Source organism: Eumetopias jubatus, unplaced genomic scaffold, assembly GCF_037043125.1.
Source record: "Eumetopias jubatus isolate StellerSeaLion01/CBP00866 unplaced genomic scaffold, mEumJub1_p1.0 scaffold_2, whole genome shotgun sequence".
Taxonomy (NCBI): Eukaryota; Metazoa; Chordata; class Mammalia; order Carnivora; family Otariidae; genus Eumetopias; species Eumetopias jubatus.
In genome coordinates this window covers 187420762-187426761 of record NW_028274808.1, presented here as the reverse complement: position 1 = coordinate 187426761, position 6000 = coordinate 187420762, and the positions used below count along the sequence as shown (strand labels likewise).

General features: G+C 37.7%; 1 pseudogene; it reads right to left on the bottom strand.

Annotated features, from left to right (window-relative positions):
* Positions 1-2142: 2142 nt before the first annotated feature.
* Positions 2143-3374, bottom strand: LOC114198500 (putative ATP-dependent RNA helicase DDX10 pseudogene; annotated as a pseudogene).
* Positions 3375-6000: the final 2626 nt, after the last annotated feature.

Below are 6000 nucleotides of genomic sequence, written 5' to 3'. Positions count from 1 at the left end.
CCAGCAAGAATCTTTATCCTCTTCTCAGACAGGTTGCTTGCCCTTAAGAACTGAAAAATCTCTCCTCTTTCCTTTTCAGATTAACCACAAGGATAGGAGAAGTGGGTTTATAAGCTTGGCATGATGTCTTTGAATTTGAACCTTGATAATTCAAGGCTTCATTCCAATCATGGCCTTGGTTGTCTTCTACGGTAAGATGTGCCCTGTATTGTTTCATGGGAATTCTTTTCCTCTCTACTAACAAGGCTGTAAGCTCTTGAAAATGTGACTTGACTCTGGAGTCTCCCAGATGTAGTCGATAATAACCTTCACCTGCAGGCTTAGTCCAGCCAAATTCCTGAGCACTTGTGAACTTCTGATCAGCAGCAGCATTGGCATTTGGATCTTACCTTCTTATGTTTCTTCCTTTGGCTGGATTTGTACATTCAGGGTTTAGTTTCTGGTTTGAGTGCTCCACTGCCCCTCTGGAATGGTAATCTTTCTTGAGTCCTAGACTGCCTTTTGCTACCTTGATTTCCTGGTGCTAATACTCCAGGTCACTGGAATCTATGTGTGAGGAGTTTAAGGTTAAAGAACATAAATGCCTTAACTCTGCCATTTCTAGACATTTGTCTTATTCAGGTAATGCTTGGCCACTAAAGGCAAGGCAATCCCTTTGTAAATCAAGGGGCTGGCTCCATCTTTAATGTTTGATTTAGGACAGCTTTCTAGCTCTACACCTGATTGTCCCCTTCTTCCCCACATCTAGGCAAGCTGACAAGAAAGCCTACTTTCTCCTTTGGTGCTAATTGGAAGATCAAACCCTGCTCTCCTAGAAAATCTCATTATGTGAGTAAGAAACCTTTCACAACTCCTTTTTTTTTTTAAGATTTTATTTATTTATTTTAGAGAGAGCATGAATGTAGCACTCCACGCTGACCGTGGAGCCTGACGCAGGGATCCATCTCACCACCCTGAGATCATGACCTTTTCTGAAACAAACAGATGCTTCATAACTGACTGAGCCAACCAGGTGCCCCAACATTTCACAACTCCTATATATCTCTATCTATCTATCTGTCTCCTTTGCTCTCATATCTGTTCTCATCTCCTCTGCCTTAATTCATGTCTCCACAGTCTCAAAACTGAATTATTGTACCAAGTTCCTAGCTAATCTCTCTGCTTTCCTTGACTCCTTAGAACATGCTGACACTAGGGTTCCATAAATACAAGCCAACATGACACTCCTATCAAAAATTCTCCAATTACTCCACATTTTCTAAATATGACTTACTGGGAATTTTAAGGTTTAGACCTACTCATGCAGACTTACTTCTGGCTAACCTCCTCTTCACCTTTCATACTCCAACAGCAATGAATTGCTTATATTTTCTCTACACCTCAACCCCTCCCCAATATATCAACTGCTTTTGCTTGTGTGTATCTCTGCCTAGCTAATCATTTCCTATGCACAGGGCTTTTCCTACCCCCATTCCCCAACCTGCCTGGGAAGATCAAGATTATCCTTTAAGGCTCAGATTGGAGGTCACTCTCTCCAATATCTCTGCTGTGACCCCTTAAGGCTCGGTTACGTGTCTCTCTTCTGTATGCATTTCACTTACTATTTTCCATAGCAGGTTTTTTGTTTACCTTTACCATTAGACTGTGATGTCCTTTAGGGCATGGGCTATGTCTCATAAATCGCTGTAACTCCAACACCTAGCAAAGTTCCTGACACACGGCTAATAAACTTTTATTGCACAGGGAGTCTTCAAGCCATAAAATGATTCACAGGAGAATTAATGGAGAAGTAACATGGTCTAGCACTCCTCTGGGAATCAATGCTCTGTGTGATGCTGGCGAGGTCACTTAACCTTTCTGCGCCTCCATTCTCTCAGCTGAGAAGAGACCATCTATATTTTAAGGTTCTTCCCAGCTCTATATTTGCTATGAAATACAGACTCTTCATGCTGCATTTACGTTTTTGATTATAGAAATTTAACAACTCCCTTGAAATACTTTGCAGACACTACACACAGAGTTAAGAAGCTATAGTGAACTAAGTCATTTACACATAATGGTTTCCCATGAAAGTAATATAACTAAATGTAAATTGAATAAACAAATACATTTTTGTAACATATAATCTTTAACTTTGTATAATCATTTATACATGTAAATATATGAATTTTTCTTTATTATATTGTTTGCTTCTGCAACCACGGTCACTTTTCTCTTGACGCTGGATGTGAGCTGCTTTCTTCCGTAAAGCTTTATGCTCTTTAAGGTCCAACCCAAAAGACGCTGTTCCACTTCACCTTGAAGAAATGGGCTTCAGGTCTCTTCCTCTTCTTCCAAGAACAGCATAGGACCTTCCTTGATCTTCTGTGCCTCATCAATGTTAGCAACAGATTGAGACTGACAAACTTTTGCTTTTCCCAGCTTCTCTTCCATTTCCTCCTCATCTAGCTTCTATTCTTCCTCTTCATCACTAATACCACTAGCCAGTTCTGGACTCTGACCCTTCTTGTCCTTTCCCACTTTTCTGAAGGATGGACATTCTGTCATTGAAGTGAGCTCTAAATTCTTCCACTTCATCACTGGTGAGGGAACAATTCTTGACACAATTACTTTCTTATCTTAACTCTAACAATTCTTTGGTGGGTTGTTTGTGCATTTGCTGAAGAAATCTTACCTGTGGTACCACAGCAAGACCAGGAGACAGGCCATATTTGGGTATAGGTAACTTGCTCACATCAAATACTTCTTTATCCTTCATTAGATATGTTGAATGAATGTAGGGGACAAAACATCTTTGAGCCTTTTCTTTTAAATCTTGATCTTGGTCTAAAAACAATTCTGATTTTTTTCTAAACATCTGTAAATTTATCTGGATTAATTTTGATTTCCCTCACAGACAATGAGAGGCTGCTGAATCATCCCTTTTTCTTCTGAGAGAAACAAAATTAATAAAGCTTTGCCATCCTTTCTGTACCTGGCCATTCCACCTGCCCTGTGAATATGTGTGCTGGCATCCTTTGGACAATCAAACTGAAGAACCCAGTTCATAGCTGGGAAGTCTAGACCCTGGCTATAATGACAGTAGCAGAGAGCACTGTCATTCTTTTGCCGAGGGATTCATTATACCCCATTATCATCTGCTCTTGTCAGACATGGGGAGCAAGGCTAGAAGAACCAGGATGTACCTGGCAGAACACTTGATACGGATACTGAATCTCCTTACAACTGAAGAAAAAGACAATACTTTTCTTCTTGAGGTGTCTTCCCAAAGTGTAATATAACACATTTATTTTTTGCTGTAGCTCACAAACTATGCAGGTCTGTTCCAAAGTGACAGTGGTGCTGTATTTTTCTTTATCATGAACACAGACGTATATATGTGATTTTTAGTCAACAAGGTGTAAAACCCACTCAAATATCTTGAATTTGTGTGTGTGTGTGTGTGTGTGTGTGGTGGACAGAGTGTGAATCGTTCTGATAAACTATGTACTAAAACCAAAGCATTATTTATTAAAACAACTTCTTTAAAATTAGAATTTACTGAGCATCAAGACTTTTATTAGATTCAGTGGGCAGTCTAATCAGTAACAATTATATCAAAATTATCAATTAAATTGTATTTGCATGCCACTGAATAATTATTTCCTCAGTGTCTGGGGAACTTTCTTACTCATTTCTTTATGCTCCTGGTAGAATATAAGTTCTGTAAATTCACTATTTGAGTTAAAATTTTGACCCTGCATTTCCTCCTTATGTGGCCTGAGGCAAGATATTTGGCTTTCCTGTAGCTTAGATTCCTCTTCTATAAAATGGAGATAAATATTAGAGAAACTACACATAGATCAGGTTAGGTATACCACATGCATTACTACATGCCACATGAAAACAAAAATATGTAAAATTAAACAAAATAGAATAGCACGTAATACATAATATGCTTAAAATATTATCATAGTAGATGCTGCTAAATATATGGGGGATAAGATGAAGTTGAGAAGGTATATAGATAATAACAATGTAGTAGTTAAGCCATATATACACAAAGTCTAATAAGAGGTAAAAAAAAATAATGTCCTCATGGAGAGGTGAGTTGTATTATAAGGATTCAAATCTGAGATATATCATGGACAATTAAATTTTCCTTAAAATGCATTGTTGTTCAGTCAAAAAAAATATCCAAAATGTAATACATTGTGCCGCATGCTGGAAATAGAATGGGGAAAAACATATGGTTCATGTCCTTATGGCGCTTTCAGTAGAGAAGATATACACTGAATACGTTTTTGCTTTTATGGAATTGAGAATGATAAAGTTTGATGTCCTATGTAAACACATAAAAAATAAATCCAATTTAATCTGTTTGGAAGATAGGGAGGATGTTGTGGAGGAAGTAACTTTTTTGGCTGAAACCTAAAAAGTAAATAGTTACTGAGTATAGCAGGAAGTAGAAAGGAGAAGTAGTGGAAGAAAAAAAGAACCCAAGTTTATTAAAATCAGTAAGGTTGACAAAAAAAGAAAGAAAGAGAGAAAGAAAGAAAGAAACAAAGAAAGAAAGAAACAAAGAAATCTGACCCCAAATCAGAAGTCTTTCCATTCTTTGGGGGATCATCCATACCACTGTGTCAGAAAATTATCATGAAGAGCTAATGTAAAAAGACTTTATACATTGAAAACAACATAAATACTTACATCAAACTTTATTTTTTCTTATTTTTTAATTTAAATTCAATTAGCCAACATATAGCACATCATTAGTTTCAGATGTAGTGTTCATCAGTTGCCTATACCATCCAGTGCTCATCACATCAAACTTTAAAAACTTCTTTTCCTACACATTGTGTCATTTAAATTTCACAGTTACTAGGTGACTTGCATATGAATTTTTACATTTTACAAAAAAGGTAAGTAAAACTGATTGGCCTGTGCAAAGTCAAACAGCTGATTTTGCCAGAAGTCATGTGATCAAACTGTAGATACTGAGGATGATGCATTACAGAGATCTAGCTTCTTTGTACTGATCAGGGTTCAGTCTGCAAACTGATTGGCAGGGAGAGTTGCTCATTCAACAAATTCCTGATACCTACCAAGCACAAGGCACTGGTTTAGGTGTTAAGGATAAAGCACTGAACAATACAAGGCACAGTCCTGTCTCTGTGGAGCTTATCTTCTAGATGTGAGAGGCAGAAATTATACAAGATTAATGAACAAAATATGTAGCATGTTGGTGATAGCCAGGGCTCAGAACAAAAATAAAGTAGGTCCAAACTCAACATCCAAAGAACAAATAATCCAATCAAGAAATGGGCAGAAGACATGAACAGACATTTTTCCAAAGAAGACATCCAAATGGCCAACAGACACATGAAAAAGTGGGCACGTATTGAATGGAGCATTGGGTGTTATACACAAACAATGAATCATGGAACACTACATCAAAAACTAATGATGTAATGTATGGTGATTAACATAACATAATAAAATTAAATTAAAAAAAGAAAGAAAAAAATAAAGTAGGAAAGAGGGATAAGGAGCACCATGTGCAATTTTAGAGTGGTCAGAGAAAGTCTCAGTGGAATGGTAACATTTGATTAAAGACCTGTGGGAGAGGAGGGTTACAGCCCCATGGAGATCTCAGAGAAGGGAGTTCCAACTAAAGGCAACTGTAGTTCAAAGGCCGTAGACAGGTGTCTGGGACCAGATGTATGTTTTTGGAACAACAAGGAGGTCAGTGTGCTTAGAACGGAAGGAATGGGGGAGAGTAACAAGAAGAGTAACAAGGGGCCAGAATTTATAAGGCTTCATAGGGCATTGTAAAGATTTTGGCTACTAGACTGAGGGAGATAGGCAGATTGCAGGGTTCAGAGCAAAAGAAGGATGATATCTGGTTTCCGTTATAAGAAAAATCACCTAGTTTATTGTATTGCAATGAGACTCTGTTGGCAGAAAATCTAGAAATGCCAGTTAGGAGACCATCAAAATAATCCATGACAGTGGGTATGA